We start from the raw sequence: 23,716 nt of genomic DNA on the forward strand, positions 1-23,716 counted from the left end.
TATTTTCCTGAGGTATGGAGAGATGAAGTCACCAGCTCAAGATCACATAGATGGTAAGAGCAGAGCAACTGATGGACCCATGCCAAAGTCCATGCCCTGTGCACTATGAGCTACTGTTTGTCACGAAGTACTGAACAGAATAGCCAAGTGTACACAAGCATGTCCTGCACTCAGGCCTGGGAAAGGGAGTGAAGAGAGGGTCAGCTCAACCCAGGTCTGAAAACCCATTCCAGGTTTTCCTTTTTGCTCTACTCAGATCAAATTACACTCAAGTTCAAGACTCAGATCAAACCCCCACCCATGAAACTAGCTGTCTGTGAACTCCCAACCAGATCTGTTTTTACATCTGCACTTCCACTGTGAATTGCATGTGACTCTAATCACCACTTGCCCTCCAGTTTATTTGGTGCAATGCTTAAGAGCATGGGTCCAGACTCAGGAGCTGGATCTCTATCCCCAGTTCTGCACTTAGCACTGTGTGAACTTGGGCTTCCTAGTTATAATGCCCTTGAGAGCAGAGACCACTTGCCTTCAGTATTCTCTATGGACACAGCATATAGGGTGATAACTTACACAAAATAAATGTTTATTATGCATTCTATTTAAATCCCAACCCACCAATCATTCCTACTTTGTTATCCTGAACTAAGAGTGACCATGGGCAAGTTACCTAACTTTTGTGTGCCTCAGTTTCTTCATCTATAAGTGGCAATCACTACAGTACTTATATAGGGATATTGTGAGAATACAATGAATATCAATTATAATAAGAACTTATTTTAATACACTTTTTATGATGGAATAACTTTGGACTAAGCTACAGAGGTAGCACAGAGTTCCCATATACCTCTCACCCAGTTCCCGCTAACGTTATCTCACATTATGATACATTATCAAAGTGATACATTTATCAAAGCTGAAAAACTTATACTGGAACACTACTATTAACTAAACTCCAGACTTTATTGGTATTTCACTAGTTTTTTGTTGTTGTTGTTGTTTTTCACAATGCCCTTTCTCTGTTCCAAGACCCAATCTAGGATACCCTATTTGCAATTAGGGTATTCTTAATGTAATAACACATCTAACATTTATTGGGCACTTCTATATGTTAAGCATTGTTCTAAGTGCATATACATACACATAAACACATACACATACACACACAAACACGCGCATCTCAACTAATTGAATCATCACAACAATCCCATGCAGTAGGCATTATTCCCATCAGATCCTGAAACTGAGGCTTAAGAGGATAAGTAACTTGCTAAATATCACACATCTAGTACAACCAGAAGTGAAACCAGCTCTGTCTGACTATAGACTGTTTCCTCCAAATCACTAATCAATATTGTCTCTCAGGAATTTAAACTACTAAGAAAGTCTTAGCAAAAGAAATCTGAATTGCAGCTTTTCATGATAGCTTCTCCCCCAAGATTTTGCCTGGATCTTCCAGCAATAACTCATTCCACAAAAATGATCTGAGCACCTACTCTGACGAGGCCTGAGAAGATCACAGTGAATGGGGCAAAGTCGTGAAGCTCAGGGAGCTTCCAGTTCACTTTGGTGGAGAAACAAGAAAACAGGCCATTTCAAGGCAGAGTGGTAAGTGAAGGGCCGGCACAGTATTCTAAGGACCCAGAGGAAGGGCGCCTCAACCAGGAGGCAGTAGCGTGTCCTGGAGGGCTTCTCAGAGCAAGAGGCATCTACGCTGAGGCTTGAAAGTTGAGTTGAGATTCACTGGGCAAAGTAGTAAAGTGGACGTGGGTGACAAAAAGACATCCTAAGCAAAAAGAACTGCATATACAAAGGCCTGGAAGTGAGGAAGAGCCTGGCATGCCATTATAACTGGAATATAGAATATAAGGGAAGGAAGAACAGAGAAATAATGTTAGAGTGAGAAGCAAGATCAGATCCTGAAGGGCCTTTTATATCCCTGTGGTGGTCAGGATTATGATAGCCTATGCTACAATAACAAATTAACCTCAAAGTTTCATTGGCTTACCACAACAAAGACTAACTTGTCACTCATGTAGAGTCCTACGTGGGTAGGGAGCCCTCCCACCCTGTAGCTCCAGCACCTAGGACATGGCCTCAGAGGTCCACTCCAGAAGAAGAAAGAGAGGCCATAGGCACACAGCTTGTAACTGCTGGGCCTGGAAACGACACGTGTCACTTCCACTCACATTTCACATGGTCCCAACCTTACTGCAGAGAAACGTAGTCTGTGTGCCAGGAATGCCATGGAAAACAAGGAATTGTCTCTGCCCCACCAGGATAAGATATGGAACTTGCTCCTGAAGTAAGCATGAGAGTTGTAAGCATGAGAACCACCGAGTCTAGTTAACCTGTGTTTGAGAAAACTCACTCTGGCTATAAGGTGAAGAAGAGACCAGAGGGAGGCATGATGGGAAACAGGGAGACTAGCAGTACTGTAGTATTCTAGCGGAGGGGTGAAGGTGATAGACCAAAGGCAGTGGCTGTGGGAATAAACAGAACTGAATGAATGTGTGAGGTTATGTCAGAGGTAGAGTTGACAGAATTTCATGAGTAACTGGATATGGGAGGTTGGGGAAGAATCAATGGAGGGAGGATTCAGAGAAAGAAGAAGGAGTTAAGGAGAGGGCCCAAATTTCTGATTTGGATAGCCAGGTGGCTGGCAACATCAGTCACCAAGGTGGAGAGAATCACCACACGGCATACTGGATGCAAAAACGTGCTGGGCAACAAAATATGGGGAAGGAATATGGGAAGGAGGGAGGGTTAAATCCTCATTGTCTCAGTGGAAAGTCCATAGCTGGTGCCTAACACTGAAAAATCAAATAGGAGCAATAAAAGCATACCTTTTAGACATATCAAAAGAATCAGCAAAAAGAGTTCCAGGTGCTTGCCTCTGGAGAGGAAAAAACACTAGGACAAAAAAAATGGAAGACTGCTGTTTAATAAAAAACTGTTGTACAACTGCTACTCTTTAAACTATGTGCATGTATATCTGATAAAAATGAATTTTTTTAAAGGAAAGACCAGCTGGTCTAGGATGTTTCTCCTTTCCTCTGAGAGGAGTCTTTTGTCTTTAACCACCTTAAATGGCGAGGTGTCCATCGTGATTACAAAGGGTAGGGTACTAGTCAATGGGACACTCATACCACCTGCCGCATTTCCCCATTTGCAACAGGCCCCTGCACTTAATTCTCAGAAAAATCAGGGAGGGCTTTTTAGGGGAGACTATGGTTGACCTACATCTTGAAAAATCATAGAATTTCACACAGGAAGGAGCGTTTCAAATGGATGGTAAGGGTGTGAGTATGGAGGTATGGCAAACAGATGTGTTAGGGGAAGAGTTGTACTTGTGTTTGGAGCCTAGAAGAGAAATGAAGGTGACTAGAAGATGAAGACAAATGAAGGTGACTAGAAAATGGAGACAGAAGACCAATCAGGGAGCTGACAAAAGTGGTCAATGTTTCTCCAAAGAAGGCTCACGGACCCGCATCAAGATTCTGAGGATCTCTCATTCCTTCAGATGCTCAGGAAGGATGGGCAGTATCCCGCATTTTAATAAGTTCACTAGGTGAATTTCATACACACCAAAATATGAGAAACACAAGTCAAGCAAGAGGATAAAGTCCTGAAATAAGGTCATGACAGTGTGAATGGGAGGAGGAAATAGTCATCAGACCCAGGGTCTCTTGGGTCCAGAGCTAGCCTTGGCCAACAAGTCAGGTAAAGTGGCTCTTCTGCCTGCAAAGAAATGCAGATAGTGGAGAAGCAGCAATGCCCTACAGCTCCTGCTCACCTTTGACTTTCATTCCTGCCTCAGTGCAAGTCCTCCCACTAAATATGATATAGGGAAAAAGTATTGATTTCGAGTCTCAGCTTTTCCACTGTGTATGTAATCTGAAAAAAATCACTTCATTGCTTGCGTCTCAGTTTCCCCAACTATAAAATGAAGTGGTTAGACTAGATTACCTCAAAGGTCACCTCTAAATCTAAGCTTCTAAAAACAACTCTGGATAATATCCAGAACATACAAGGAGCTCCTACAAATCAAAAAGAAAAGCACAGAACTCCAATAGAAAAAAAAAAAATGGCTAAGAGTATGAACAGGCAATGGATAGGAGAAGGGGAAAAAAAAAAAAAAAACTAGCAAGCATATAAAGAGATGCTGACGCTCATCAGTAATCAGAGAATGCAAATGAACACAATAGATGTCACTGTGTCCCTATTAGATTTGCAAAGCTTTCAAATCTGGATGCTGCATATTGAGCTGCAGGAACCCTCATGCCTTGCTGAAGGGACTCTAAATGGGTGCAGCCAGCCTAGAGAGTCATCTGGCACTATTAAGTGAAATTCAGTGTCTGTCTACCCTGGGACCCAGCAAGCCCAATTGTTCCTGCGTGTTTCTCCACAGATATGATCATACAAGTGCACAAGGGAACACATACAAAGACATCCATGGCAGTATTATTTGTAATGGCAGGGGGTTGGAAGAGTGACTAGGGAAAATTTGTGGATTACTATAGGACAGTTAGAAATAAATAACTAGGAGCCGGGTGCGGTGGCTCATGCCTGTAATCCCAGCACTTTGGGAGGCCGAGGTGGGCAGATCACGAGGTCAGGAAATCGAGACCAACGTGGCTAACATGGTGAAACCCCGTCTCTACTAAAAAATACAAAAAAAAAAATTAGCCGAGCGTGGTGGCAGACGCCTGTAGTCCCAGCTACTCAGGAGGCTGAGGCAGGAGAATAGCACGAACCCCGGAGGTGGAGCTTGCAGTGATCCAAGATCATACCACTGCATTCCAGCCTGGGCGACAGAGCGAGACTCCATCTCAAAATAAATAAATAAATAAATAAATAAATAAATAAATAAATAAATAGGCATACATCTAGTAACAAGATGAATACAGCTGAGTAGGGGAAAAAAAGAATAAATATAATGAGAACACTCTACAACACTCAGCATCCTGAAATGGCTCCCTATCACAATAAGAGCCAAAGTCTTCACAATGTCCCACCAGGCCCTAAATGATGTGCCTCCACCCCTACTCCCACCACCTCTTTACCTGATGTCATCCTCTATCACTGCCCCGTTGCTCACTCTGCCCAGCCTCACTGGCCTCCCTGCTGCCGTGAAATGATATGGGGCATTGATGCTGCCACATAGCCTTTGCACTGGCTCTTCCCTCTGCCTGGGCTTGTAACCCTTCAAAGTCCCCTATACATGCATTCACACTCCTTCCCCCTTACCCTGCTCAAGTTTTAACTTAGACAATAATCAACTGTAATAACTAAATTGTATCCTAGTCTAAAAGGCAATAAGTACTGTCTTCTCACCCCCACCTTCACCTCTAGAATATAAGCTCCCTGAGAATGGGCATTTTTGCTTATTTTGTTCACTGATGTCTCCCAAGGATGAGAGCAAAACCTGTCACAAAAGAGGCACTATTTTAAATACACTTTTAAACACATTATATGAATGTACATGCAGAAAATGATGAGTGGGAATTGGTGGTAAAGAGGATTAAACAAAATAAGAGAGGAGCCTAGCCTGGAACAAGGATGATAACACACCATTAAGGGAGGATTCTGAGTAACTCAACCTTCTGTACCTGAGGTTAACAAAAGGGGAGGAGGGAAGCAGTGTCTGGTCACCTCTCCTGAGCCCATCTGTTGAAGTTTCTCTTTTTGCCGGGTCTTTGCCAAGCCCATCTACACAGCAGCTGTTTCTGAGATTGCAAGGTCGTTCCTGGACTGAGGATACCTCACAAGCAACCCTTCTGTGTACAACCTCACCTACCTCCCTACATTTCCTCAATACCGGCCTACCTAAGGAAGAAAGGACTGGGCTCCACATAAAACACTACCTAATAAATTTAGACTGATTTCTAACTCACAAATCACTTCACAACTTTGAAAGATATTACTGTCCCCATTGTATGGGTTAAAAAAACTAAGGCTTAGAAAGATTCATGGTTGTCCTGTTTCACTGGCTAGTCCCCAGCAGAACTGAGATGTTCAGCAACCCAGATCTTCCTGACACCACGTTTCACGTTTTCTCTACCAACTTACTCTTCCTCTAGGTACACATAAAAAGACTTCCACATTAAGGAAATTAGCAAAATAAGCTTTTCCAGATCTGATTTTGCATGACCCTGTTCTCAGCTCTTTCCTGTTTCTAAGTAACTGCTCTCCATCTGTAGGCTAGGATGCAAATTCAAAACCTGTGGATTTGACACAGTCTGTCTAAAAGCTAATGTTAGAAAATAAGGCCAAACAAATCATCTATTACTATTAAGACTTTAAAAGGATTATCCGTTCTTTGCAAGGAGCCAGATGGTGAAGACCGCACACTGTCAATCAGCTCTGGCAATAATAGTTCTGATACTACTGAGGAGTACAGAGGAACCACTAAGAATGTGGGGAATTCTCAACGCAACACTCGGTGTTTGACAAGAATCAGATGATGAAAGGGTTAGGGCTGGTTGATGTTTTAAGCGGGCCGACTATTTAGGCCAAGAGATTAACATTTAAGAACAACAGCCAGGAGTGGTGGCTCATGCCTGTAATCCCAGCACTTTGAGAGGTCGAGATGGGCAGATCGCCTGAGGTCAGGAGTTCGAGACCAGCCTGACCAACATGGTGAAACCCTGTCTCTACTAAAATTACAAAATTAGCCAGGTGTGGTGGTACATGCCTGTAATCCCAGCTAATAGGGAGGCTGAGGCAGGAGAATCGCTTGAATGTGTGAGGCGGAGATTGCAATGAGCTGAGATCACGCCACTGCACTCCAGCCTGGGCAACAAGAGCAAAACTCCATATCAAAAAAAAAAAAAAAAGAAAAACAGACTCAGATACATAACTTAGAGTTTCCTTGCATGCCACTCCTCGGACTCACTTAAGTGACTCTGGGCTCATTCTCATTCAGCAAAATGCATCAGGACTGGTGCATACTCATGGCTTCTAGTTCTTCTTTACCTCCACTTAACTTGGCACGGTGCAGTACACATGGCAGGGGCTTCATAAAGCTCCCTGAATTACAAGCTCACTGAAACTCATACTGCAACAACTTATATTAAAGCGCTGAAACCTTGCAAGTCTCCTACTAAGAAAGCCTCTCAGGGATTACCAGTTTCCAATGAAAATCTCCTTAGGCTGATCTAGTCTTAACTCCTCACCCTGCCCAATAAACAAGTAAAAAGAAATACAATATAATGATAAGTAGTATTGACATGGTTAGACATTTCCTAGTGAGTGACATGAGCCTTGAACACATTATAATCTCTGTTATTCTCCTTTTCCCTCAAATTAAAATGGGGATTAAACTCGCCTTGTGGTTCTAAAAGTTAGAGACTCTTTATGCAAAGGACTTTAATATAATTACTGGCACAAATTAGGTCTTCAAAAAAAATTGGTAGCTTCGGGGAGAGAATGAGCCACCTTAGCACCCCACACACAAGAATGCTCTTTTTCAGATGGACTCATAGCACTCGTGTTTTTTTCTTGCTTGACACCACCAGCTACATAATCATAAGCAAACCATTCCATCTCTCTAGCCTTCAATTTTTTTATTAAGTAAAAATAAAGGTTGTGGGCTAGAGCTCTGATATTCCTCCTACCTCCTTTTTTTTTTTTTTTTTTTTAAGATGGAGTTTTGCTCTTATTGCCCAGGCTGGAGTGTAATGGCATGATCTCAGCTCACTGCAACCTCCACCTCCCGGGTTCAAGCGATTCTCCTGCCTCAGCCTCCCGAGTAGCTGGGATTACAGGCACCCGTCACCATGCCTGGCTAATTTTTGTATTTTTAGTACAGATGAGGTTTCACCATCTTGGCCAGACTGGTCTTGAACTCCTGACCTCGTGATCCACTCGCCTCCACATCCCAAAGTGCTGGGATTACAGGCGTGAGCCACCATGTCCGGCCGCCTCCAATTTTTTATGCTTGTTATTACGGGGTTTCATTTAAAAGAAGTCCTCAAGTGGGGAATCTTGTTTTATCTAAGCCTGGATTTTGCACAGTTTTTTTTTGAGATCAAAAGAATGTTTAAAAATTGTTTGGAAAATGAGATGGTACCCTACTCTAAGACTTTGCACCCCAGGCAGAGGGTCATATAAGCAAATAATAACATTACAAGACGGATTCTACACACATAAGTATATGTATAGACTTTTTTAGACCACAGAAGAGCAAAGAGCTCTCTCAGCCTGGAGAAGTTAAGGAGCGTTTCAACGAGGAGACATCTGAGCTGGGATTTCAAGGATGGAGATCAGGAAAAAACATTGCAACTGAGGAAAGCATGTGCAGAGTCCCAAAGGCAGGTGGCAGCATGACATATTCAAGGATTTGAAAGAAGAGAGCATTGAAGCTACAATATAAGCAATAAGAAGAGGGGTGCAAAATAAAATGGGAGAGACAGGAAAAGGCCAAATCAGCAGGGCCATGGAAAGGGTTTTGGTCTTTATCCTAAAAGCTACTGAAAGTCATTGAAGAGTTTTAAGCCAAAAGAAGATATGACCAAGTTTGAATTTAAATAAAAAGACTCTGACTAGAAAGGGAAAAGAAAGGATGTAAAAAGACAATTAGGGGGCATTGCAATTGCCAGGTGAAAGAGGATCATGGTTTGGTGGTAGCAGTGGGGATGGGAAGAAGTGGCTGACCACAGAGTCCCCAAGGAGGTAAAGAGAAGAGAATCTGTAGATTGATTGGATGGGAGAGTAAGGGAGAAGGAAATACTAAGAACGGATTCTAAGTGTTTGCCAAGAACAACTGGCTGGATGGCCCGGTCCTTGAGTGTACACTTACAGTGACCAGAGTTAAGTCTTACTATACTGACATTTATGTGGAAATCATAGCAGAGCTGTCGAGCAGGCAGTAGGCTATATGGGTCTGGGACTCTGAGGCATCTGTGCTGAGAATGTGGAAATAAGAATCATCAGAGAGTACTTAACTGAAGCCATGGTTATGTATAAGATCACCTGTAGAAAAGCATAGAAGAAGAGAAAGGGGCCTACGAAAGCCTTGAGAATGCCAACAGTAAAGAAGGATGAATCACAAGTGGCTGAGAATAAGAGGTTGGAAGAGAAACAGGAAATCTTTTCTCAGATATTGACAAATTATCTTTCATCAGCTCTGCTTTAAGTAAGAAAAACTGAATAAGGAGACAAACTTCCATAGCCAAAGGGAAAGATAGAAATGAAAAGGCTCAAATATTCCATGTATGCAATGATCAATACTTGTATTACCAAGAATTGCCTCTATTAAAATTCTTACTTGTTACAGATTACACTATTCATTTACAAACCTCCTACCATGTTTCCCTTTAGATGAAGTACACTTACCTACCAAGTGACTCTGAGCTTGACCATATGATCATCAATGTGAGCAAATATGATACACACCATGGCCAAACAGAGACTTTAAATACACTAACATGGATTGGCTCCAGTCCTCTTGAGTTTCTGCCCTCCACCATAAGAACAGCATGTTCCTTCAACCAGGGTCTTGCAATAAAAAGATACAAAGAGCAGAACCCAACCTAGCAAAGTCCAGCAAAGCCCTCAAGCAACATAAGCAATACATAAACGAATGTGATTTTTTTTTTAATTTTATAGAGCCGAGGTCTCATTCTGTTGCCCAGGCTGGAATGCAGTAACCCAGTCATGGTTCACTGCAGCCTTGAACTCCTGGGGTCAAGTGATCCTCTTGTCTCAGCCTTCTAAGTAACTGAGACTATAGGTGTGTGCCACCATGCCCAGCTGTTTTTTCTTAATTTTTTTAGAGATAGGGGTCTCACTGTGTTGCCTAGGCTGGTCTCAAAATCCTGGCTTCAAGCAGTTCTCCCACCTTGGCCTCCCAAAGTGCTGGGATTATAGGCATGAGCCACCACACCTGGCCTGAATGTCATTTTTAGCAGCTGAGCTTTGGGGGCTGTTTGTTACTGCAGAAAATGCTGACTAATATACTTGTTCACAGTGAGATATCTTTGACACTAAATCTACTTATTTTAAACTCCAGTCCAAAGAAGAAATAGTACTATTTGTCTAGATTGTATTATATACCTGGCACTAATAAGTGGTTTATAGACATTATCTCATCTTAATCCTCATGACAATTATTTTCACCATTTTACAGGCTCAGATAAGTTAAATACATTTGTCAGGATCACAAAGCTAGCAAATAAATAATGGAAATGGAACAAAAATTCATCTAACTGATTCCAAAGCCCATGCATTCTCTATATCGCCATATTAATGAATCTCCTAGAAATCAAAACCTAAGTCTTCCACATGGGAAACAAGACATGTTAATACATTGACAGTTGTGCTACTGTTGAGCAAGCCAAGAGCAACCAGCAGGAGAATATTTACAGCTCCAGATCCAAAGCCCATATTGCCACAAGCTCCACCTTCCTCTCACAAACTATCACAGCTGAGAACATGGGAGCTTTTTGGCTTGAAATTTGGTGAAATGTGGTGCTCAAGTCAGGTCACACTAAAACATTGGAAACAAAGGTTTCATTTTTATCTCAATCTCTATAGCCAGGTGACTTTTTGTAATAGCTCACTATGATCACCCCTTATGAATTCAGCTTGCACCTGATCCTTGGTAATAGGAGTCATCACTACCTTTCTGAATCTTGAGGCAAAGTTAAAACTTTAACATGTTAAGGAACAAGGAGAAGCAAGATATAGTAATCACTTATCAGTGTCCATTTATCCATTGAGGACTTACATGTCCTGCTTGGAATTTAGGGCTGCCTTGCAGATCCCCTTATGAGACATTGTGGGGTCAGTGGGTGTGATGAGAAACAGTGAAAAAGCATAAGCTTTGAAGTCAAACAAATCTGGGTTTAAATCCTGCTCTGCCTCTTACCCACTTTGTGATCCTAGGAACTCAACTTTATTTCTCTGAACATCAGTTTTCTTGGTGTAAAATTCGGGTGATAGTAGCTAATTCAATGAGCTGTGTGGAGATAAAATGAACTGGAATATTCTCTTCTTCTCTACTGTGGATCATCAGCTTCTGTCTTGGGCTGTAAGGAGACTCTTTGGCCAGGACTAGGGCCCTAAGATCTCCTCTCAAGTTCCTCCCCTCCCGTTTAATGGCATGCACAATGCTGTATAATCATCATCACAGGCACCAACAAGGTCAGGCAGCAAATCATGAACACCCACTCTATCCCAACATTTTTCTAACTCTAATGCTTACAACATTGAAGCAAAACAAATTGTATTACATTCATTTTAGAGGTCAGCAAACTGAGAGGTTAAGTGGCTTGCCATGGCTCAGACCTGGTCCTCCTGACCCCCAGACCCACGCCTTTCCTACTTGGCACACTGCCCCCTACTCTTAGCTGCTCAGCCAGTTATCTCTCTCCATTGCTTTCAGTGAGACCTCTGAGGAAAAAACAAGTGTCCCTGGCAGGACCACACAAACTCACAAGAAGGTATTGATTGTAAGACTTGTACACCAAAAATTAAGTCATTGCTCAGAAAAATTAAAGGAAACCTATATTAAGGGAGAAACATTTCATTCACGTACTGGAAGCTCAATATTGTTAAGGTACCAATAATTCCCCCAAATTGATCTATAATAAAATCCCCAGCAGGTTTTTTTTCTTTTTCTTTTTTTTGCAGAAATTGAAAAGCTGATTCTAATACTTACATGGAAATACAAAGGACTCAGAGTAGCCAAAACAATTTGGAAATAAAAAGAAAGTTGGAAGACTTATAATTAATTGCAAAACGTATCATAAAGCTACAGTAATCAACACAGTGTAGTACTGACTATAAAGATAAACATATAAATCATTGGAATAAAATTGAGAGTCCAGAAATAATCCCTTATATTTATGGTGAATTGATTTTCAACAAAGGCACCAAGACAATTCAAAGGGCAAAGGATAATCTTTGCAAAAAATAGTATTGGAACAAATGGATATCTACATGCAAAAAGATTAATGTACACCCCCTGCTCTCACCATATAGAAAAATTAACTCAAAATTAATCACATACTTAAATGTGAGAGCTAAAGCTATAAAAGTTTTAGAAGAAAATCTAAAATCCCCTAAAGTCTAGGAGAAAGTCTTCTTGATCTTGGGTAGGCAAATATTTCTTAGATAGGACACTAAAAGTATGACTCAAAAAGAAAAAAAAAAAATCACATGTGGACTTCATCAAACTTAATCACTTTGAGCTTCAAAAGACACCATTAAGAAAATGAAAGAACAAGCCACTAAGAAAATATTTGCAAATCATGTATCTAAAAACATATTTATCCGGAATTTGTAAAAACAAACAAACAAACAAACAAAAAAAAAAACTCTTACAACTAAATAATAAGACAAGAAACCAATTTGAAAATGAATAAAAGATTTGAAGAGATATTTAGACAGAGGAGATATATGAATGACAAATAATCCCATGAAATAATGCCGACATTATTGATTATTAAGGAAATGTAAATTAAAACCAGAAGATACCACCATACACCATCAGAATCAGAAAGCAGACAATAATAAGAGTTGGTGAGGATGTAGAGAAGTTGGAAACCTTATGCATTATAGTGAGAATACAAAATACTATGGCACTTGGGGAAACAATTTGGCTGTTTCTGAAATATAAATTTACCATACAACGGAGTGAGTTCACCCCTAGCTATTTATCCAAGAGAAATGACAGCATATGTACACACAAAAACTTGTACACAATGTTCATAGCAGCATTATTTACAATAGCGAAAAAGTAGGAATAATCCAAATGCCCACCAACTGTCAAATAAATAAATAAGATGTGACATATCCACACAATGAACAATTCAGGGAAAAAAATACGATACATGCTACGACATGAATGGCCTCAGGAATATTAAAGAAGCCAGACACAAAATATTACATATTGTATGATTTCATTTATATGAAACATGCAATAACAACAGAACTATAGAAACAGAATGCAGATTCCTGGTTGCCTGGATCTGGGGCTGGAAGCAGGAACTAACTGCAAATATGTACAAGGGATTTCTAGGGGATGATGGAAATATTCTAAAACTGGATTGTGGTAATGGTTGCACAGCTCTGCAAATTTATGAAACCTCATTGAATTGTTCACTTAAAACAGATAAAGTTTATGGTATGCAAATTATACCTCAATAAATCTGTTTTTTAAAAGGTCTTAATGAATCCTTTGCAAAATATCAAAAACAAGGCAAAGGAGGCAGCCTGATAAATCTCCTCTCCAGCCTTTCTCCGTTGTGTCCTCTGACGCAAAGATCTGCTTTGTGTCCTCTAGGACACCTGAGTTCCTCTCTCTCCACAGTAAGAACTGTCTCGCCCAGCAGCCTACAGCAGCTGTACTGGACTTCTCTGCCTAGAGACTTAGCAGCCACAATTCAGGCTTCTGGCAGCAAAGCTCACCTTGCAGAAATACTATAAGAGTTATAAATACTTTAGGTCCTTAGAGAGCTCTGTCAGTTCTCTGCTATGGCACTAGCAACCTAGGGCAAAGAAACTTCTATTCCTAGGTATACTGAGTGTCAGTGAGCAAGGCTGCAAGGCATTCTGGCATCATAACCTCTTTAATGGCATGGTTTGGCCCCTTAAGACATCCATGCTGTATTAAAAGCTAATTCCTACAAGCTAATTGCAGCCAACACCCCAAAAAAATAGACTGGATGCAGGTAATTCAAACCGAAGTCCATTTATCAGGCATAGGGGTCGGGGAACCTGACTTCAGAACAGGGAAAGGTTCTTAACCTCGGCTGCATAATTAAACTATCTGGTAAGTTTTTTTTTAAATACTATATCAGGTGTAGTATTTTCTAGTAAGTCTTAACCACCACAGAGATTTGGATTTAACTGGCCCATGTGGCTTAATATCTGTGTTGTTTTTAAGTTTCTCAGGCAATTCTCCTGCTCATCCAGGGCTACAAATCACCAGCTTTAGGAGACGGGTTTCTTCCACCTATTCTCTACCAGTGACTCACTCAAAGCCTAAAATGCGCTACTCCTTAAATAAGGACTTTCCTCCCCATCTAGTAAGAGCAACAGGATAAAGACGGCTGAACGTCAGACAACAGGATGTTGCCATTTGCAGTGTAGATGCTGCCAATTTATCTCAATTTATCCCAAATGACTTTATGTTGAGTATATTGATTTATATGTCCTTAATCCTGACACCTGAAAGAAGGGCTAATACTAATAACATAACTGATAGTGGAGAGGCCAAAAGAAAAAAAAAATAGTCGGCCGGGCGCGGTGGCTCAAGCCTGTAATCCCAGCACTTTGGGAGGCCGAGACGGGCGGATCATGAGGTCAGGAGATCGAGACCATCCTGGCTAACACGGTGAAACCCCGTCTCTACTAAAAATACAAGAAAATTAGCCGGGCGAGGTGGCGGGCGCCTGTAGTCCCAGCTACTCGGGAGGCTGAGGCAGGAGAATGGCGTGAACCCGGGGGAGCGGAGCTTGCAGTGAGCCGAGATCGTGCCACTGCACTCCAGCCTGGGGCACAGAGCAAGACTCCGCGTCAAAAAAAAAAAAAAAAAAAAAAAAGAAAAAAAAAATAGTCTTTATTTTCAGTACTCAAGGACTCTTCTCCACAATAGGGAGAAAGAATAAAATTAATTAGCATTCAGTACAGTAGTAACACATTAAATATTAAAGGAAATAAGCAAGCATGAACCTCAGACATCAGCAATCATGAGAATTTGGGACAAAGTTCCTTGCTGGCTTGAGTGGACAGGAAAAGCTTTGTGGAGGGGGCACAGTTCTATCTGGGCCTTGTAGGACCAATAGAATGTGAATTGGGAAAGTGAAGGAACAAAAAGAAGTCAGCCAATAACAATCATTGCAATAGCCATTTACTATACTCCAGGTATGCTCTCATTTCGAGCATCCTTTCCTTTAAACCACATAACCACATTATGATCCTCATTTTACAGATTAGAAAATGGGAGATTAGAGAGCTTTAAAAAATTGCCATGGTGGCTCGTGCCTGTAATCCCAGCTACTTGGCAGGCTGAGGCAGGAGAATCTCTTGAACCAGGGAGTCAGAGGTTGTGATGAGCTGAGATTACGCCACTGCACTCCAGCCTGGGTGACAGAGAAAGACTGTCAAAAAAAAAAAAAAAAATTGCCCAAGTTCACAGTCAGCAAGCAGAATTCAAACCCATGGAGCCTGACTTCAGAATTCAAGTAGACAGGCCAAGGCAGAAAGACAGACAGGAATCTCCTGTTTGTGTGATGTTGTGCAAAGATTCCAGCCTGCTAAGAAGGTTGGGTTCTTGTCACTAAAAGCCCAGAAGAGAAGACAAAACTGCCTAACTAGGACAAGGTCGGATCAACCATAAAGCTCTACCCAGATATTAAGCCAACTGCAATAAGGAGAGCTGAATCAAAAGTGAACCAAAAAGGGATTTCCTTTTTTAGAAACACAAGATGATAAAAGCATCAAATAGGTGAGCACGACTAGGAAAGCACAGGTCCAGAGGTTCCCAAGGGGTGAAGTTTCACCAGAGGCTGTGAAAACGCTGAGAGCTGAGACTGGAAAAGAGTCACCAGGCATAAGTGTATGTTCCACCCATCAAGGACTCTCCAGGATGGTGTGAAGGGCAGAAGAGCAAGAAAAGGCAGAGGCTGTGTGGAGGACATTCACAGGAAGTCCACAGGACAGCACAGAATATTGAGGCATGAATAGTAGTTGTGAGTGATTTCCTCAAGTCATTGGAAGCAACTGACAGAAGCTTTGATTATTTTGACTTTTCCCAATACTGCAATCTGAGAACAAGCAAAACACCAAGAAAGAAATAAAGGCAAAAAGAAGGAAGGGAAAAAGAGAGAAAAGGAGGAAGGGAAGGAGGGAGAGAGTGCAAGGCAGGAGGGAAGAAAGGGAGGAAGGGAGGGAGAACCAAATTCATATAAGAAATTCATTAAGAGTGATGTTAAGTGTGAACCACGTACCATCTGCAACAGTCACCCTAGGTGCTTCATAACAAGACAGACCCTCTGAAGCAGGACTTGGGAATCTGAACTGTTAGCAGTCCCTCAGAGGATGCTTAGGCACTCTGAAGTCAGAGGCCCACTAGTCTGGACACTGCCTAAGGCCAGTCCATGTGCTCACACCCCTGCATCTGCTGCTACATCTCCAGCTATCAAATTTTACCTGACAATCTCACATTCAGAAGAGTGGTCCTGAAGTGAGACAAAGTCCCGAGTCATCAGATAAAGATGAACTTATGTTCATAATTTGTCGTGGGCTTTGGAGTGAGGCAGACTCCAATGGAAAGCCCAGTTCTCCTTTTTCCTAGCAGAGGCTTTAGGGAAATTGCTTAAATCCACTGGATGTCAGGGTCCTCATCTGTAAAATCCTCACAGGATGGTTGGGCAGGTGATCAGGTAGGAACAATGGCTTTCTCTCAGCTACCTTTTATTTGCTGACTTTTGAGAAGGGACATCTTATTCAGGCACAGTCACATGTGCCTGTAGCCCTAGCTACTTGGGAGGCCAAGGCAGGAGGATAGCTTGAGTCCAGGAGTTCAAGGCTACAGTGCGCTATAACTGTGCCTATGAATAGCCACTGCTTAGGCAACATAGTGAAACCCCATCTCTAAAAGAAAAAAAAAAAAAAAAGACCAGACATCTTAAAAAGATTCTTCAAATCCTAACCCTAGTTAGACACTAGACATTGAATGCCTCTCCTAGCCTCCACTAATGGAGAAAAAATGCCCTCAAGTGTTTCATCTATTTCATCTTACTCATTCCTCAGAACATTCTGCTGACATCAACAGCCTCCAGGCCTTTACACATGCATGTCTTTCTTTATGAAATACACACACACACATGCACACACATCTCTACACCTTGCTTATTCTATAAATCCATATTCATCCTTCAACTTCTTGCTCAAGGATCACTTCTATTTTAAAATTTCCCAGACACCACGGCGTGCCCCAACTCACCCATTCTCACTGCAGTGACTGCTCCCGGAACCTGAACAAACCACAAGTCTGATCCTGCCGCACTATGATGACTGATCTTCTGGTTTCTCCCCAACAACCATGGGTTCCCCAAAAGGCAATACTTTGTAACCGTAGCACTTACTATCATGCCTAATGTCTAGCAAGTACACACAATTTGTTGAGTTAATATATTCCACAGGTAGCTTCTTCTCTGAGAAAACATCAAATGGCAGGTGACACTGATGCAGCAGGGGGGCCCTGGGATGGGGAACCACGGTGGCTTCCCTGCAGGTTTCGCCAGTGGCATTCAGGGCGGGGTCGCTGCCCTGGACCAGGCCAGGCTGAGGCCACGGAGCTCGCAGAGGCAAGGCCGAGGATAAGGTGTGGATGCCTATCACCAAGTTGGGCCGCCTGGTCAAGGACATGAAGATCAAGTCCCTGGAGGAGATCTATCTCTTCTCCCTGCCCATCAAGGAATCTGAGATCATTGACTTTTTCCTGGGGGACCTCTCTCAAGGACGAGGTTTTGAAGATGATGCCGGTGCAGAAGCAGACCCGCTCCGGCCCAGCGCACCAGGTTCAAGGAGTTTGTTGCCATCGCTGACTATAACGGTCATGTCGGTCTGGGTGTTAAGTGCTCCAAGGAGGTGGCCACTGCCATCCACAGGGTCATCATCCTGGCCAAGCTCTCCATTGTCCCCGTGCGCAGAGGCTACTGGGGGAACAAGATCGGCAAGCCCTACACCGTCCCTTGCAAGGCGACAGTCCGCTGCGGCTCTGTGCTGGTGCGCCTCATCCGCGCACCCAGGGGCACTGGTATGGTCTCGGCGCCTATGCCCAAGAAACTGCTCATGATGGCTGGTATCCATGACTGCTACACCTCAGCCAGGGGCTGCACTGCCACCCTGAGCAACTTTGCCAAGGCCACCGTTGATGCCTTCTCTAAGACCTACAGCTCCCTGACCCCCAACCTCTGGAAGGTGGCTGTATTCACCACGTCTCCCTAGCAGGAATTCCCTGACCACCTCGCCAAGACCCACACCAGAGTCTCTGTGCAGAGGACCCAGGCTCCAGCTGCGGCTACAACACAGGGTTTTTATACAAGAAAAAGAAAGTGAATTGAACCTGTAAAATATATATGTGTGTGTGTGTGTGTATATATATGTGTGTGTGTGTGTGTGTGTATATATGTGCGTGTGTGTATATCTATATTCCACCTGTAAAATATAAAATTATGACACTGATTTTTAAAGTGTTATATAACTTACTCATACCGTTGTTTTCAAAAGCCAGTTTAAGCCAGAGGGGAAAACAAAATAATCACACTAGTTTGGTCTTTTTTAATCTGAATCAGAATTACTTGGCTTTATCCTCCACCTGATTCATTCGGTTTGGCTCTGAATTGTAGAATCCACCTCATAAGTGGAAGATTTGCCACCATCAAGAATATTAAGAAGACTCCCTCTGACTTCAGAGGCAATTCAAGTCAGTGCAACGAACACTAAGCTAAGTACTGAAATTCTACAAAAAGAATCCTTCCAAAACCACAGCCTCTCTGATGGAACCAGAGCTCTCCTCCAAAGGTGCTAACTTCTTGTTTGGCTGACAGGCTCTTCCCCAGACCGTCTCTTGGTGTGTGTGTGTTTATCATAATTCTAACACCAAGAGTAAGAGCCCCATTTCTAACCACGGGTGCTACCCAAGCTTACCTCGCTGCCCCAAGCCAGAAGTTCCCCCTTTACGGATCACTGCCCACGCCCTTCCCCATGCCTGAGTTTACCTTTACATTCAAGCCATCAATGTCCATTTCTCAAAATTCTACTCAATTAATAGGTACCATTTACTGAGTGGCTCTATGTGCCAGATACCCTATTAGAGGTTTTATAGACACTCTAGAATCTTAAAGCCCAAAAAACGTATGATCAAGTATTATAAGTATCCTCATACACAAGTAACTGAGCAAGATATGGAACCAGGTATGACTCCAAAGCTCATGTTAATTGTAGAGGTATACATCTTCCACTAGCTCATTAAATATTCACTTAATACTCTATGGACATAGTGTTATTATCTCATTTTACAGATGAGGAAACCAAAGTATAGCAAGGTCATAAGACTTCTCAGACTTGGTCCAAATTATTTAAGCCCCTCCAGTTACTCATATCTCTTTAGGTCTGTGCTGGCAACTGTCTTGCCAACATAGACAAAATTGCAGTCAACCAGGAAGAGGCCAGGCTGAGAGGTGAAGACAGATGGACCCTCGAGACACAATCAAGCCTTACTAATATATCTATAGTCTTCTCAGTCACATGAGGAATTAAATTGCCATTTTTACTTTAGTTTGACTTGGCTATAGTCTGAGTGTTTATGTTGAAATCCTAATCTTTAAGGTGATGGTATTAGGAGGTAGGACCTTTGGAGAGGTGAATAGGTCATGGGATGGAGCCCTCATTAATAGGATTAGTGCCTTTATAAAAGAGGTCTGATCTGCCATGTGAAGACACAACAAATAGGTGCCATCTGTGAACCATAAAACAAGCCCTTACTGGACACCAATCTGCCATCACCTTGATCTTGGACTTCCCAGCCTCCATAACAGGGAGAAATAAATTTCTGTTGTTTATAAGCCACCTGGTCTATGGTATTTTGTTATAGCAGTTTCCATTAAAATAACTTCACTTTTTAACTGTTGCTTACAACCCAAAGAGGTCTATTTAAGACAAAAATGAACACCTGCAAGGTGAAACAATAAAATAATGTGGATGACTTTTTTAAAACTCACATACCAAGGTTTGTTCATCCGAATGACAGCAGTCCCTTTCGAAGTAGTCGAAGTAGTTATCTTAAGGAAAATGAAGTTGCAAGTAAGCAGGCAACCAGAGGAAATGCTATGAAAAAATGCCCCCAAGTTATGGTATTGATCAAGCACTGGCCAGTATTTTGGAATGAATAATGTACTTGATTTTGCAAGCCTAGTTACTTCGTGTTGTCATAGGGAGTAGCTCAAGGGACAGAAAGAAAATTACTTGCTTCCACTCCTATTCAAACTACAGGCTCTTGATCTGTTAGTCTATTCTGAACATTGGTATAAAATTAATGAATAATCAGCTTCCTTTCCCTGAACTAATAGCCTGAAGTTTGCAGATAAAGTGTCAAATCTCAACAAAATCAAACATAAAGTCCCCAGATGTTCAGATAAGTCATATGCCAGGATCTACCTTTGGCCCCAGATTCTCCTGTTCCCAGCCTTGACTCAGCTGAGACTCAGTGGCTTCTCTCCTGGGACAAGATCAACGGTTCAGCCAAGGCAGCACATTTCTATACCCAGTTCATGACCCACGGCCACCGCTGCTGTCCAGACTATTATACAGTGGAATCAAGTCACAAGACCATGATTACCACAAGCTTTGAAATACGAGAATATGAGGAAACAAATAAAAAAAAAAAAAAAACCCTCCCTTTAGAGCTGTGCTGTTTCTCTTCCTGTGAATAAAAGGATATTCATGGTCATTACTCAATTACAGAAGGATCAGATTAGCACCAAGAAGAATTTCCTAAGTATAAGAAGAAAAGAACCTGTGAAGTGAGGAGTCTCACAATGCAAACCTGAGACTTTAACTCAGGCCTGAGTGTGGCCTCCAACAACAGAGCTGAGCAAGAAGACAGAAACTTCTCCTTTGCTTATTCCTCAGAGTTCTCTCTGGCGTTGTTGAGTTTGTGTTCAATACATTGTTGACCTCTCTTTCCCTGCCTAAGTGCATGTGAGAAAGTGAAAACTTGGATTAACATATTACATGTTAATGAGCCCATGTAACACACATAAAGCTGGACCAGTTGCAGAGAAGCATTAAATCTAAAGAAAGAACAAGTTAGCCTTCAAAGAGATCTGAAAAGCAACTGAAATTGTTACTGCAATTTCTTTAAAAGGCACCAAGGGAGCATTCCTTTCATAATAAAAATAAAACTTCTCAAGACCCTCTTTCTCCATCCTCTTCCTACTCTCTCGTGAGAACAGACGTGCTACCAACTTCATGTCTCACACTCCCCCAAACACCCAAAAACTAGCTCTCAAATCTCAGCCTTCATTTGCTGTCATCCCCTTCCTGTTTCCCTTTCTGGAATATTCTTCTCTCCCTCCAGTACCTCTCTGCCCTAACCAATGTAACTCAATCATTCAATTCTCCCTTCTCATTATCAGATACCACATAACAAAAGCAGCTGCCCATCCAAGAAACCTACTTTCTTTTAGAAGGCAGGAGGAATGGAAAGATTCTGAATGTGCATATGTTAATTTTTTTGTCTTTGTCACATTTGCTCACCAAGATAAGGACTTAAATATATGGAAAGAGGCTGAGATCTGAAGTCAGATGACCTGGATTGTCTCAGTCACTGCGTGTGACTTTGAGGCAATTAAGCTAAGCTTTCTGGCCTCTGTTCCTTTATGTGTAAGACGAGGTCACAGTATTGCCTTATTTACAAGGGTATGGTGATGATTAAATGAAAAAACATGTTTTGCCATAAGAATAACAAACCACAAAGTGCTTTATGTACATGATTTCCAATCCCACTGGCTTTAATTCTTTACATTGCTTAGAATATTATATATAAATCATTCAATGTCATTACAGAAAGTTTAATCAGCTACTTGGAGATACAGTTTGTTAAGTTGGTCACTCTTCACAATCTTGACTAAAGTCTTAAAGATTGGTTACCTTTGCTTGTGCAGTGAGTCACCTGATTCTACCAACCCATTTTGGCATACTCCATAAATTGGAATCCAGAGTCTTTAGACAATCAATTATAAATTTAAATTCCTAATTCTCAACCCCAGACTTTATATAAAATGTCTAAACTCCAGGCGCCATATAAAAGTTATAAAATTTCTGACCATAGCACAAAAGGTGTTTCTGACTTGAGCCCCCCTTTTAAAAAGAGAGTCCCATCTAATTTCTTATTCTATGAATCAAGACCCCTGTCACCTTCAAGTTTCTAATGAACAGCAAGTAAAGGCATCAGACACAGGTTAAAAGAGGACAGGAAATAAATGGGGCCAAATTAGAAGGGAAAAGCATGTAGAACTCAAAACCAAAGAAACAAAGAATTAAGGAAAAGCACTAGAGTGCTTACACAAAAATACCAAAACCATTCCTTCTGAAATAGAATATGAAAAAATTGTGAGCACATGTGAATTTACTGATTTGCAGTGAAAATGATTCCAAATCAATCCCTTTAGATTCCATGTAGGAAGGTGTAATTGTGAATAAGTCGAGATTGGGTAAAAGGGGGTATAAGGAGAGCGAGGATGAAAGCACAAAGTGATATTCAAGCTAACAGAGGGTGGCACCCATAGCTAGGACCTTCTTAATCTTTGAGCTTCTCATTTGCGATATGGGTAGCTATGGCCCAGGCATGAAAAAAATAAGACAGCCCCTGCAGCACCTGCTCAAGAAATGCAGCAGATGGTGGATATCTTTTCCTCCCCTCCCCCAGGATGGGCTGTCCTTCGCCTTTTGATGAAGATGTGGCATTTACCTTGGTCCACAACTGCCTATTGGCTAACTCATCACTGAGTAGAGGGGAAAAGATAGACAAGAAAGGCTGGGTATAAGCATCTGGGAAGGATATACTATCTTCATTAAAGAAGACCAAGAGAAATTAAATTTGTTGTTGATTATCTGCCTGGCATAGAAACTAGCAAACAGAGCAATTCAATGGTCTGTTTTTAGCCCAAAGGATCAATTTAGCTCTGCCCAGGTAAGAGGCTAAGAACGCCAACTGTCCATGTGCTCAAATTATAAAATTTAAATTTGACATTGAAACCTAAATAAACACAATGCCATAAGAAATTTTCCATTGATGTTTCCTTTGAGTTCCACTGCATTTTGCTTAACAAGCAGCTTATCCACATGTGGCTAGAGAATAAAATATCTCAAAGGCCAGAGAAGGCCAAAGAGACCCATGCAGGATAGAAGGCTCAGCCATGGAAACTCCATACTCCAGATTGAATTTCACAAGCAGGACAGACAGGCACCACCAAACTGGGTCCAGTGTCCTGGCTATGGCTTCTAATTCCCTAATCTGGTTCTATCTGTGAGTCAAGGGAAAATCTAGAAATAGTATACAGTCACCAAACATGAAGACATTTCCAAGAGATCCAGGATTCCATTCCAAAGAAAAGCACCTTTTCCTTTCACCTTGCTATCTACCCACCTTCAAAGGCACATTCTAAACATTGCCTCTGCAGTGGGTGGCAACATTAAACATTTCAAAAATAACCAAACTGGATGTTGTGATACTCCAGAGAACTGCAGATTTTTCCCCAAATAAGAAAATGTAGCTCCTTAGAGCATATCTGAGGAACCAAATATCTGCTTAAACCCTTCTGTCACAGACACTGACACTACCCAAAATGAACTTTTCTTAAACATTAACTATAGGTCTTTACCATCTTGCTGAGATGTCAGGGCAACAGAAAGTCTCTGTCTAAAGAGAAAATTAAGAAAGAAATAGCCCACAGTTTCTGACAGTGACACCAACCATCCATTGAAATACTCTCTTTGCCAGATCTGTCCATTCATTCGATATTCAATAAAAACACCTACATATAGAACACCCATGTGGCAAGCAAAGTGAGGAATAAAAAAGTAGCTTAAAAATAGACCTTGCCTTCAAAAACTAAGACATATATAACCCTCCCCACCCCCCAAAAAAATAAGGTAGAAAGCATTAATTGCCCTAAGAGGGGTATAAAGTGCCACA

This window comes from Macaca nemestrina, chromosome 1 (genome assembly GCF_043159975.1).
Source record: "Macaca nemestrina isolate mMacNem1 chromosome 1, mMacNem.hap1, whole genome shotgun sequence".
In the NCBI taxonomy this organism is placed as follows: Eukaryota; Metazoa; Chordata; class Mammalia; order Primates; family Cercopithecidae; genus Macaca; species Macaca nemestrina.